The sequence below is a fragment of the Podarcis vaucheri genome (genome assembly GCF_965113315.1).
Source record: "Podarcis vaucheri genome assembly, chromosome: 9".
Taxonomy (NCBI): Eukaryota; Metazoa; Chordata; class Lepidosauria; order Squamata; family Lacertidae; genus Podarcis; species Podarcis vaucheri.
In genome coordinates, this window is record NC_138767.1 from 15,716,181 (window position 1) to 15,729,516 (window position 13,336).

Sequence of the window (13,336 nt, forward strand, 5' to 3'; positions counted from 1 at the left end):
GGATACCTGATTTCAGCAGTCTGGCCAAGCCCTTACATGAAAGCACTCGAGGTGCAGAAAAGGACCCATTCGTATGGGGACCTGAGCAGCAACAAGCTTTTTTAGTTATCAAACAACGACTTATGGAGGCCCCAGCCCTTGGACTGCCTAATTCAGAAAAACCCTTTCAGCTGTATGTACATGAACAGAATGGGATTGCAGCGGCAGTCCTGACCCAGAGATTAGGAAGTTGGAACCGTCCAGTAGCTTATTTGTCAAAACAATTGGACTCAGTAGCAAAAGGATGGCCTCCATGCCTAAGGGCAGTAGCGGCCACTGCCAGCCTTGTCAAAGAAGCTGATAAATTTACCTTCGGCCAGACGATGTATGTGAATGTACCTCATGCTGTTCTGACACTCATGGAATATAAGGGTAGTTATTGGCTAACGAACCCAAGGATGGCTAGGTACCAAGGCCTATTGTGTGAAAATCCCAGGATTCATCTACGAGTAGTGAATATGCTCAATCCAGCGACTTTGCTGCCCCTACCAGAGGTAGATGATGAAGAATCACATGATTGTCTCCAAATAATGGATGAAGTTTATTCCAGTAGACCTGATCTGAAAGATGAACCATTGAAAAATCCAGATGTTGTATATTATACTGATGGTAGCAGTTACCTGCATGAAGGTGCCAGACGAGCAGGATATGCTGTGGTCACCAATGAGGAAGTTGTGGAAGCTGAAGCTTTGCCTGCTGGCACCTCGGCACAAAAAGCTGAACTTATAGGTTTAACTAGAGCTCTGCAATTGGCAGCCGGATGTAAGGCAAACATCTATACTGATTCTAAATATGCCTTCTTAACCCTGCATGCACATGGTGCTCTATGGAAAGAAAGAGGTCTAATAGGAGCCCACGGGAAGGCCTTGAAATATGGACCTGAAGTAGAAATCCTGTTAGAAGCAGTATGGGCTCCAGAACAGATTGCTGTAATGCACTGCAAAGGTCATGGACGAGGAAGGGATCCAATAACCAGAGGAAATCATGCTGCTGACAAAGCAGCCCGAGAGGCAGCCCAAAAGCCTGTGGGAGGATTTATAGCAGCCCTCATACCAGAGGTAGTTCCAGAAGAAGTTAAACCTCACTATACCCCAGAAGAGAGGAAGTGGGCTGAACAGGAAGGAGCGGTTGTGAAGGACGGTTGGATGATCCTGCCGGACAATAGGATTTATGTACCTCATCACCTAGCAGGCACAATTGTAAGAAATTATCATGAATCTACTCACCTTGGCGGTACTGCAACCAGAGAGAGTCTCAGTCGGAAGTTGTATATTATTAATCTATCACAATTAGCAACTTGCATTTCACAGAAATGTGTTCTTTGTGCTAAAAACAATCCCAGGCAGGGACCGGTACAACCTCCTGGAATCCAACATGTGGGATATGTCCCCATGGAAAGCCTAATTGTGGACTTCACAGAGCTGGTCCCTTCTAAGGGATTCAAGTATCTCCTTGTGTTTGTGGATACTCTTACCGGATGGGTTGAAGCTTTTCCCACCCGAACTGAAAAGGCACGAGAGGTAACTAAGAGACTCCTCACTGAATTGATCCCGAGATTTGGGTTACCTAGATGCATTGGAAGTGACAATGGGCCAGCGTTCATTGATCAAGTAGTACAAGAAGTATGTCGAGTCCTACAAGTGAAATGGAGACTGCATGCAGCCTATAGACCTCAGAGTTCAGGGAAAACTGAAAGAATGAATCGGACTTTGAAAACCCAATTGGCAAAATTAACCCAGGAAACGGGATTGGGATGGGTAGATGTGTTACCCATAACACTGTTTCGTGTTCGGTGTGCACCCACAAAAAGACTTAAGTTGTCACCTTTTGAGCTCCTGTATGGGAGACCGCCCTCCTTTGTTCAGGATATTTCAGTTGACCTTAAACAAATAGGAGACCATGTGACACAGGGACAAGTGCAATCTCTCTCCCGTGTTTTTGTTTCTCTTAACAGGTGGGCCCTCGAGCGCACGCCGTGCAGCATTGCCGAGCCGATTCATCAGTTCCAGGCTGGCGATAGCGTATGGGTGAAAGAGTGGAAACGTGATCCACTTGCACCTAAGTGGCGTGGACCTTACACCGTCTTGCTCTCTACTCCAACAGCGGTGAAGGTAGCTGAGGTGACCCCCTGGATTCATCACTCCCGTTTGAAGAAGTCCGAAGGCAGTTGGACGTGCAAAGGTGACCCCTCTAATCCTCTTAAACTGACTCTCTCCAAAAACCCCTGTATCTAGCCCTACCGGGAACGGGCTAGGTCACGGGCAACATTAGACGACCGGCCTGCTGCAGCCACAACCTGGAAGCTGGCTGACCTGCGCACGCCTGAAGCTTGAGGAGCATCTGAACCAGCGATTGTGAAAGGAAAGATTCTCTTATACAATTGATTGACTGCCCCCCCCTTGTGGAACAATTATCAGAGATATTACTCATTGGGGATCCTCGGGATATATGTTTTGGTCTTGGTGGTTCCCCATTCCTGTCACTGGGGGAATTATATTGGGACTAATATTTATTTGCTATCACTATAAGGTAATCTTTTGTGGAAGGAATGCATATGCTAGACATCAACATGATTCTATTATTAATCCTGATCCCTTGGGAAGGGGAAGGGTCCTTGAATCTGGCCAAATTGACTAAATATGGATTCCACCATGACCACAATATGTGGGTAGGTTTAGCTGAAATGGTAGCCAATGTTGCAAATAGGACCAATTGCCTTGTTTGCTCTCTCGGGCCAGATGATTCAGAGGGAGGTATGCCCTTATTACCGATACCATTAGATGCCATTGGTATGGTAAGCGAAATACCACACCAAACAGAAGTACAGAATTTCCCCGGATGGAACTCAACTAAACCATTACGAGTTATACCTGTACAAGGGGAATTCTGTGTACATAAATCATCAGATGCAGCTGATTCTACCATGATAGGCTCTTCTCATTGTCACTATACTTGGGATAATATTAAGAATACCTGGGCACACGATACTACCTATCGAACTCGGGATGCCTTGCCCTGTGCACCTCCTTTTATTCATGCATGGAAAGTGGTATGGAACATAACTGTGACAGAAAAAGGCAATCTAACATACTGCACTGTGAACTCTCTACCTCTTTTGCTATTTCGCCTTCTGTACTCCACGTACCAAAGACCTCAGACACGATGGTTGTGGTGGATATGTGGAGAATGGGCATACAAGAAACTCCCCTCCAAATGGAGTGGGACTTGTTTCCTGGGATGGGTATTGCCACCAATGTGGATTATGCCCACTAATTTGGCCAAGCGAACACGAAGAAACGCTGATATTTCTCATATAGCAGGAGGAAGTACCCAAAGTTGGAGCGGTACTGATGATTGGCCACCAGAGCGCATTATAGCCTATTATGATCCTGCCTCCTGGAATCCTGGTGAGCTCATACAAGGGGCACGGGATCCTATTTATAATCTAAACAGAATAATTCGATTGCAAGCAGTAGTGGAACTTGTAACCAATGCAACGGCCCGGAGTTTGAGACTTATTGCACAACAGTTGGATGAAAGTAGAGCCGCCATTTTGCAGCTGAAAATGGGAATGGATTATGTACTTGCCAAGCAGGGAGGCCTATGTGGAGTCTTGAACTTGACAGGGAATGCCTGTTGCTTTAACATTTCAGATAATGGTGAGGCAATCCGTGTGTTGGCCACAAAGATGGAGAATATAGCACATGTCCCAGTACAAACATGGGAAGGATGGGATATGGGATGGCTCACCAATTGGTTACCTAATGTCACAGGACTCAAAGGGATACTATTGTCTTGCTTGTTTTTCTTGACAGTAGTGGTAATGGTTTTATGTATGATGCCATGTATCATTTCATGTTTTAGAAGTACAATTAGCAAGATGGTTTCAAATGAAACTCTACCTCATATCATGGCCCTATACAGAGCTTTACCTCAGGAATATGATGAAGGTCAAGCTATCAAGGACACTTGGGACGAAGGTCCTTGAGCTTGAAAGGGGGGAATGAGGCATCAGGCATAAGCCTGCATTTTATTAATGTTTGATCAGGACTTGTATATTAAAGAGAGCTTAAAGATTTTCAAAAGTTTCAAGCCAGAAGACCAGCAGTTTACAACCTTGGTAATGTTTATTCTTCTAGACAAGGGCCCCTTTGATTGATAGCAGAAAACAATTCTCAAAGTCGTAAAAGCTGAAATTACAGGAAACTGACCCTACATGTTACAGAAGATAAAAAAGGCAGAGATAAACATAATTAATAGTTGGTAAATAGTAAAATAATATCAATGTGCCTCCCAGTAAATGACCCAGATCTTCTTTCTAAGGTTAAAAGGCCAAGACCAAATGGGGAAGCATCTAGCTAGCAAGTCTTTTTGTCTAATGGGAAAAGCAGCTGGCTGAAGGAGGGGTTGTAAACTGGAGAGGCTTCTTTTGAAGCTGTTTTTTTACTGAGTTCCTTTTTACTTTACAAAGGCCTTATTCCTTTTAAAAGGCTACCTATGTTATGTATTAAATATATTGTCTTAAATGTAATTATGCAAAGGATTTAAGAAATGCTAGATTTCATATAGTTCTAAGAGTTGTATTTTGAAATTAAGTCAGCCACCAGTCTTGCCCCCCCTTGCTAGACAAGAGACGCCGTCCTGAGCAGTCCTGATTTATTAGTTGTCAAACATTTGTTTAGAAACCTTCAAATGAAGGAGATCTTTCAATGTTGATGTGAAACTCAAGATCCTTGACATATGTTTAAGATAAAAATTTAAGATTAACCATTTGTTTTAGAAGGCAAAAGGGCAAGGAGGGCAAGAGGTGAGCTGGTAATTAAGATTCCTTGTTGAGACACATGTAAGATATATTACTACTTATTTGTCATTTATAGATGTAACAATATATAGCTGTTTGTGTTCCATATAAGGACAGGAGGATGTGGGTGTATCTTTTAGGATTGGGTATAGCAATCAGCCAATAGGAAATCCAACTAGGCTGATTGGACAGAGGCAGCCACAGGAGGAGCAAAGGGGGCTGGATTAAGGGAATATAAGGGCTGGCCATAATGGCAGGAGCCAGGCCAGAGCTTGGTAACCATATACCACTGTGCCTCTCATTTATTTGTCTGACAAATAAATAATTATTTTAATTTCTCTATTGCTGCGTTGAATATTTCATTCCAGCTAAGCGTTAACCACAAGCAGGGTGCTACACCTTGAGACACTCAGGTTGTGAATCCATAGCAGTGACCAGAGGAGGAATGAAAGAAGAACCGCCATAGTGCATCTGCAGCAGCACAACCAGAGGCCTCTACAGCCACAGCAGGCGCTGTAACTCTCCGACAGTTTGAACTCACCCCCAGAGGCACTCCTCCATTGTTTTCTGAAACAGATGGATGCTAATGACATAACTGAGCATGTGGACACCCGTCAGCAGTCATCTCCCATGAGTCAGTGTGTTTGGACTATACCTCCCATCATCCTCGTGGATGCCTAGGAGCCACACGATAATCTCTGGTGCCAGAGGATTCAATACGTTCTGTGCCTATATTGGCTGACACAGCAACACAACACAATGAGCCAGCACCATCTGTACTGTAGGGGCTACTGACCTACCTTTAAAAGGATTACAAAGGTGGATACTACTAGCCCAGAGATGGAAGGAAGAGACAACTCCGACCAGAGGAGAATGGCAAACCAAGTTGATGGACTATGCCGAAATGGCAAAATTAACTGGGAAGCTCAGAAATCAAGAAGAAAAGAACTTTAAAAAAGAATGGGAAAGGTTTATAATTTATATACAAGACCATTGTAAGCAGGTTGAAACATTGGCAGGATTTTAACCACACTAACGGAATGCACAGATAATTTAGAAAGACAAAAATTGGAGAAGTATTGATATGCAGTTGAAAATACTATTAATATGGCCCATGGGAAGGATGGGGGGAAGTCAGGAGATTCAAAATAATCTCGATATTTGGATTCTGAATTGGTTTTTGTTGTATGTTTATATTTTTGAAAATCAAACAAAAATTTATTTACAAAAAAAGGGTTACAAAGGTCATATATGCAATGTACCCCGAAATCAACCGATAGAGAGCAGTTCAAGGAACAATGGCTCTGGACTGTTTTTTGAGCCACAGCCTACTTTGGAAATCTTATAAAACCTAAGGACCCCCTCCTCCCCACATAAAAATGCACATAAACACATCCACGCAAAATGTCACATGCAATTTAATTTCTCGCATTAGAATAATATTTCATGTTTTCTTGGGTTCATGGACCCCAGGAGCCTATACATGGACTTTCATCCATGGACAACAGGTTAAGAACCCCTGATCTAAAATGCCACAAAAAAATGCAAAGCTAAAGTGATTGCTTGGTTCTGCAAATATCCTTGTTCTGCAAAACTAAATGGCAGCCTTGGCTTAAGACCCATCTAAATTTACAGGAGCGGAGCAAAAAATAGGATTCAGCATATTACTAAGATCAGCTCCCCACCTCTGTGCCATTTGTTCCTGCTCATTTTTTTATTTTTTTTTGGAAGAGGCTGCAAAAGCAGCCTTGGATATTCCAGACTACAGAAGTCTTGTGCTCGAGGGCTTTTGCTTGGCATTCTTGGCTACTGTTAAGCACTGTTTCCTCATTACAGCGGTTTATATACCTCTAAAAGAATATTTCCTCCCAGAAGCCTCCCTCTCTCTGCAAATGGTGCTAAAGTAAGCAAAAAAAGAATAAGTCTTTGCAGCAAAGGCGGCCTTGTTTCTGATTAGTATGAAACCCTAGCCACTTTGCAAAGCTTTTTTAAGTGAACATGCCTGTAAGAATGCTGAATATAGGAAGAAGAGAGGAACTTGATGGCAATTACTGTTATGAAGATGCCAAGAGGATGTGAAGAGGTTTGTGCTGCTGTTACGATGCTAAAGCTAAGCTGGCCTCAGACTGGACAGTAGCTGGATAAGAGGCTGCCTGGGAACCCATTTGCAAATGTTTCTTATTCTGGTTTATTGAAGGAGCTTAACTTTCCTTCCTGCCCATTGCCCCACCCTCCACAGTAACTCAAGAAATCAGAACACACACAAAGCTATCGAAACATCCATTCCAATCCTTCTATTAATTTTGTAATGCTAAAAGTACATTCAGTGTTTTAAATTTTAATTTCCATTTCCCCAAGCAGTTAACAAACGTTTTAGAAATAAGAGAGAGTATTTAGATGGATTACACCACATATGTTAGCCAATTTAGAGCAGCTGCAGAGGTGTTTTGTTTTGTTTTCCCCCAAAATAACCGACACAGGCAGGGAGGGATGCTAAAACCCTGATTTAGGCACTGTGATCATCTCAGAAGAGTGGTTATTTGTTCTTTCTACCTGATCGTTGAATAGCAGTGCAATCTTGTGCATGTTTACTCAGAAGTAAGTCCCACTGTGTTCAAATGGAGCTTAGTGCTCAGTGTGTTAAGCTTCAATAAAACTGTTTTGAAAAATGGAGCTTATCCCCTTGTAAGTATATTTCAAACTGCAAGCTTAGGCTACAAGTATATGAACACTTGCCTGAGACTAAGCGACACTGGAATGCAGCATGGCTCACTTATACAAATGCACAGAGTTATACCGTACTTCCATTAAACATGGATAGGATGGCTCTGCAGATATATGTGTCAGGAACTGCCTTCTATAGATCCCAGATATTGGTCCATCTACCTTAGTGGGGCCTTCTCAGAAGTGGCGCCCTCCCTGTGGAACACTCTCCCATCAGATGTCAAGGAGATTAAGAACTACAGTGGTACCTCGGGTTACATACGCTTCAGGTTACATACACTTCAGGTTACAGACTCCGGTAACCCAGAAATAGTGCTTCAGGTTAAGAACTTTGCTTCAGGATGAGAACAGAAATCGTGCTCTGGTGGTGCGGCAGCAGCAGGAGGCCCCATTAGCTAAAGTGGTGCTTCAGGTTAAGAACAGTTTCAGGTTAAGAACGGACCTCCGGAACAAATTAAGTACTTAACCCGAGGTACCACTGTACATAACTTTTCAAAGGCATCTGAAGGCTTTGGGAAGCTTTTAATGTTTGATGTTTTTATATGTGCTGGAAGCTGCACAGGGTGGCGGGGGTAGCCCAGCCCGATGGCCGGGCTATAAATAATAAAATTGTTGTTGTTGTCGTTCCCAAGCTATTTTGGACCGCTACTCCCTTGGTTCCATAAACTCATCCCCATTGCCCCCTACCCTATAAAAAGCATTAATGATAACAGCAGTTTGCACAACCTACTAAAGAAGGTAGTAACACAGTAAAATTCAGATCAGATCAGATCAGTAACAATTAGCTGCACCTTTATTTACAAACCAATTAAAACTATTTAATTTAATTACTTCAACAAACTGATGAACTGGAACCAGTGATACCAGCTTTTCCAAGTATGGTAGTGATTTACACCTCTAGCATCCCCCCAATGGGTGGTCCTGTCCACTTTGGGAACTAATGGCCTAGCTCCAATATTGTCTGATCAAACTGAGAGCAGCTCATGGGGCTTCTGCTATTTCCAAGCCATGGGGTCCTTTAATCAGTGTTTCCCAAACTTGGATCACCAGCTGTTTTTGGACTACAACTCCCATCATCCCTAGCTAGCTGAAGCAGCGCTCACGGAGGATGGGAACTGTGGTACGAAAAACAGGTGGACACCCAAGTTTGGGAAATGCTGCTTTCAATGGAGACTCTCTCTAGGACCTTATGCACTCTGCTGCTGAGCAACTGGCCCTCCTACTTAGGCAGGAAACATTGGTGATATCAGGATCCTAGCAGCTATGTAAAAGACTTTTCAGGATGTTCCTTTAATAATAATAGTAATAATTTCAATTTAAATCCCAGCCTTTCTTCAACTCGCTTATCCCCACAAACTTCATGGGAAGGAATTAGGCTGCAATATTGACTGGCCCAAAGGCAGCAAATGGAGACTTGGACAGCAACAATCTCCTTGGCCGAGCCCTGACACACTGCCCAAGATGCTACATCAGTCTGTTTCCATCAGTGCTCTGTGCTCTTCCATTTTTGTCTCTCTTTTCTATGCAGGAGATTCAACCGACTGATGCCCTCTGAGTCCCATTGCACCCCCAGAATTCTTTGAAGGGGATAAGGATCTTTCAGCAAATAACAAACCAAAACATGCCCCCAAAACCCCACATATAAGGCCCTGCCGTGTTCCTAAATGAGAGCTCAGTGTGTCCTCACATTTCCCCCATTCTGTCTGCAAGAATAAGAGTGTGAGTTTGCAGTGTCTTTAGCAACATTTTTTTTTTCCTTTTCGGTGATTGACCTCTGTGCTAGGAAGCCATTAAATAATGGCTACAGATATGCCAGCAAAACACACACACTCATCCCTTCTGGGAGCCGCTCATAAACAGCCTCTCCCAGCAAGCAGGCACGTAGACACACACACATCTCTCAAACAACAAGAGGACCTGTTTTGCTTTTTTTTTTTCTAATAGTCAGCATGCAAGTAGAGCCGGCCAAAGGCAGCAAATGTTTCTACCTTGAACGCTCCTCGTCCTTTCCCAAATTATTCCGGCACTGCCAAACCCCTCTCCATAAGCCACAACAACAACAATAATACAAGGCATTTGCAAAACAATATATGCTCAAAAGCAGCAAGGCAGAAGTCCATCTGGGAGAGAGAGGGGGGGAAGGGGGCAGGTTCCTGATTTAATAGCTCAGATCACACCACTTCTGCCATTTGTTTAATAATAATGTGGGGGGAGGGGGAGCCAGGAAATGAGCCAGTATAATTCAGGCTTGTCAGATGCTCTATTGGCATATCTTACCCTAAGGGGGCAGCCCCTGTTTCACATCATTGGTTCTCCCTAGCATTCCTTTGTTTTGAATTTTGGACCCAGCAGCCTTATGGATGCTACACTGGGGATGGGGGACGGGCAGAGAGAGGAATTAAACACCAGGGAAGCTGCCAAATTCAAGCACACTGCCAGTAACCGTTTTTCCTCCCAATTCCCCTTTCCCAAAGATCCTTTGCTTTTCTGTCCTCATGTTGTTCGAACCGAGCCTGTTTGCATGTGGCAGAGCTCAACACACAATCACTGCCTATCTCCCTTCCCTGTCAGCAGCAGGGCAGTCTCCTCAACACACCCCCATCTTTACTGGCCTTGCATGAGGCGAGCAGCACCCAGAAGCAGCCAATACAGTCAAAACAGTGAAAATATCAGCCAACACAATATCCTCTGGTCACCTTCATTTACCTCCCCCTTTAAAAACTGGTGAAAAGGAGAGAGACCTGGCTCTGCCTATTACAGGTTTGATTTGCCTTTCGTAAGACTCCAGGAAAAAGTCACCGGATGAGCGGGTGCAAAAACTGCATTGAATAAACTGTGAGGGCTATGCAGCAAAAGGCGCCCATGTAAACAAGCCTATAGTCAGTGAAGGCTGAGGACACGCACACACACAAAAGCAGAAACACAAAAAAACAGAACCCCCCAGAAAGATGGATCTGCATGTTTTTGACCTCCAAAAGACATGCAAACTATACACATATTTTAATAGGGCCCGCATTGCAGAAGGTGGAAGGGGAAACGGTACCCAAAGATTCCATCCTATTCTAATAGCCGGGGCTGTCAGAAGCTATTTCCGTAAAGCTCCATTGATTTCACTGCAGTCTTTGCAAGAATTTGTAGGGTGTCCCCTTCGCAACACAGAGCCAAGCTACTTTAAATGGTACCGTCTGTAAACACGCACCATCTTCCCCACTTCATGTGCATGGGGGGGGGTGTTATGCAAGACAGTGGTGTTTTGCTTAAGAAATGACTTCCTGGGGGGGTCACTCCTTTCCCTCCCTTAAGGGGGGGGAAGAAGCTTGGAATTTTCCACTCCCACCTTCGTCCCTCCACCATCACCCCACATAACGTATCCCATCAACATAGTTTCCAAGAGACATCTACTTCTTATTCCTTTCCACATCCATCTGTGACGGGGGATGGCGGTGAGAGCTTTGGGAATTAGGGAGGGGTGCCTTTTTGAAGAACCGTTAAATAAAACCCCACGCATAAGCTCTGTGACACACACACACACACCAGCCCCCATGCAACTGGATCTAATGTATGGGCATGGAGCCTTTCAACAGAAATACAAGCCACCGCTATTTTGCAGATGGCACGGGGATGGCAATGTTTACATCCCCCCAGATTGCTAAAAACAGCCTCCCCGCCTGCTTTGCACCTTACCCATCACCTAAACCCTGCTAATACTAACCCAAACACAAGGCGAAAGATGCTGCTCCAGCGCCGCCGCTCCTGCCTCCTTCCCTCGGTGAGCAGTTTACTTCATGAACCTGCCTCTGCCTCTCTTTCCCTCCCCCTCCCTCTCCCCTCCCCCCCACATGCACTTCTCCCCCTCCCCTATATTATTTTTAAACAGCGAATCAATATTCATCACCCCACCTCCTCACAAAGACAGGTCGGCGTGTTGTTTGTTGTGTGTGTGTGTTTTAAGCCCACCCCAACGCGCGGACCTCCCCCCCCCCCCAGCTTCACACAGCATCCCCAGAAGCCCGGCGCCCATCACTTACCGTTCCGTGCTGCGGACTAGCCTCTTGAACGCAGCAACCTTTTCCCCCTAGCGCCGCGCGACCTTAGGTGGTCATTGGAAACCACATTCCCAAAGCGCAGGAGAAGATCGGTGGGTAGGTAGATGGTGGTGGTGGGGTAGCCAAACGAGGAAAGAGGGTGGGTGGTGATGGTGGTCGGAGGGAGGGAGATCTGGAGAGGTTGATGGGCAGGTGACAGCCAGGAGACCTGGACCAAGGTGGGAGTTGCGTGGGAGAGGGTGGGGGGCGCACGAAACAATCGGAATGCCCGGGATCAAAGCGGCGGAGGCGCACAAAGCGAGGAGAAGCCGGGAGGGACGCGCGGGGAGGAGAGGAGGAGGAAGAAACGAGAGGGACGGCGCCTTGCTGAATCACCCTCTTTTACTGTCTGGAGACCATTGTGCATCGTGATGCTGGCTGTACCATTGTGGAACCTACCAGAGGAGACAGGCGGAGGGCTTGGGGAATGGGGCTGCCATGGCAACGGGAAAGGAGCGCTCGTGACGTCAAAGCGCAGTGAGGTCTCGGGAGGAGGGGTGGGGGCGAGGGGTGGGGAGGAGAGAGAGGGAGTCTAATCTGCAGCTCTTGCTTTTGTATCTCCTGGTGAAATCAGGAGGGAGGGAGAGAGAAAAGCAGGCAGAGCAGCCTGGAAAAAAGCAAAGCTGAATAAGCTTCTGTGATGGTTTATCAGCAGCAGCAGCAGCATCTGTAATGTCAAGCTGAGTGCGCGGAAGGGAAGCAGGAAAGGGGGCCTGGCTGCGTGCAGCAATGACCTCTCTCGCCTGGCATTGGCGCTCGAGCATCAGGCAGACCCGAGAAACCTGCTCAAGCCTCGCACTGAATCTAAAAGAAATGGAGGCGTCCAGGTTGACTTACCATCTCCAGGGACCCTCGGGTTCCCAACAAGCCTCTTTTCTCGCCACTGTGTTTTCCAGGCCTTGTCCACTTTCAGGTTTCGGCTCAACAGATTTAAGAGGCAGGGCAAAGCACATCAGACTTGCACCAAATGCATCCTGGATATCTGGAGGGAAAGCATTTCAGAGCAACATCTCTGTAAGACAAAAGCAGCACCTGTCTCCTTTTATGACTTGCATCCTGGTTGTTTTCATCCCCACACTCTAAGATGGGCCTCAGCAAGGTGCAAAAAAATGCAGCGCATACGTGTTTTGTTTTGTTTTTAAAGAGCAAGCACAACTGCAGTTCTGTCCCCTGAATTTCACAGCCTGTGGATGCAGGATAAGCAGGAAGCACCTGCTGAAATTCCTTTTCCTATATTGCTATTAAAAGTTTGAATAGGGCTTGCAAATGTTTTAAAACAAATTAGGAGTTATTGTATTAACTACCATGGCCCCCAAAGCAAATGGCTCATACTTCAATCTGGACACTGTATCGCTGAGATGGCTACCGTGTTCTTTGTTTTCAGGAGCAGTCAATGGTTGCCCCATCAAGAGCAGCAGGTGAAAGCAGAACTGAATAATGTTGCAATGCATCAGCTGTTCCCAAGAGCTTCTCTAGTTTAGGGTTCCAGGCAGCCAATGATGCAACTAGGATACTCCATTCCATCTCATCCTGGTTTCCCTTTTTTTTCCTTTTCCAACTGAACCACAACTTTCTGTGGCTCATCTTCAGTCATCATTGGGCTTTTGTTAAAAGTATGTCCCATTTATTTATTTATTTATTTATTTATTTATTTATTTAAAAAAATAAAGATATTTTGCAAACTGTG

At 45.2% G+C, this 13,336-nt stretch overlaps 1 protein-coding gene across 6 annotated transcripts in view; it reads right to left on the minus strand.

Moving 5' to 3' along the window:
- Positions 1 to 12,071, minus strand: part of MAPK10 (mitogen-activated protein kinase 10) — a 247,710-nt gene extending 235,639 nt beyond the window's left edge. For 3 of the 6 annotated variants that reach the window (XM_082236535.1, XM_082236531.1, XM_082236538.1), the window contains exon 1: positions 11,277 to 11,375. The gene's annotated coding sequence lies outside the window, so the exon portion shown is untranslated. Of the gene's footprint in view, positions 1 to 11,276; positions 11,376 to 11,592 lie in introns of those variants that run through there. The other 3 variants (XM_082236533.1, XM_082236532.1, XM_082236534.1) reach the window with 2 other exon arrangements.
- Between the last annotated feature and the right edge of the window lie 1,265 nt (positions 12,072 to 13,336).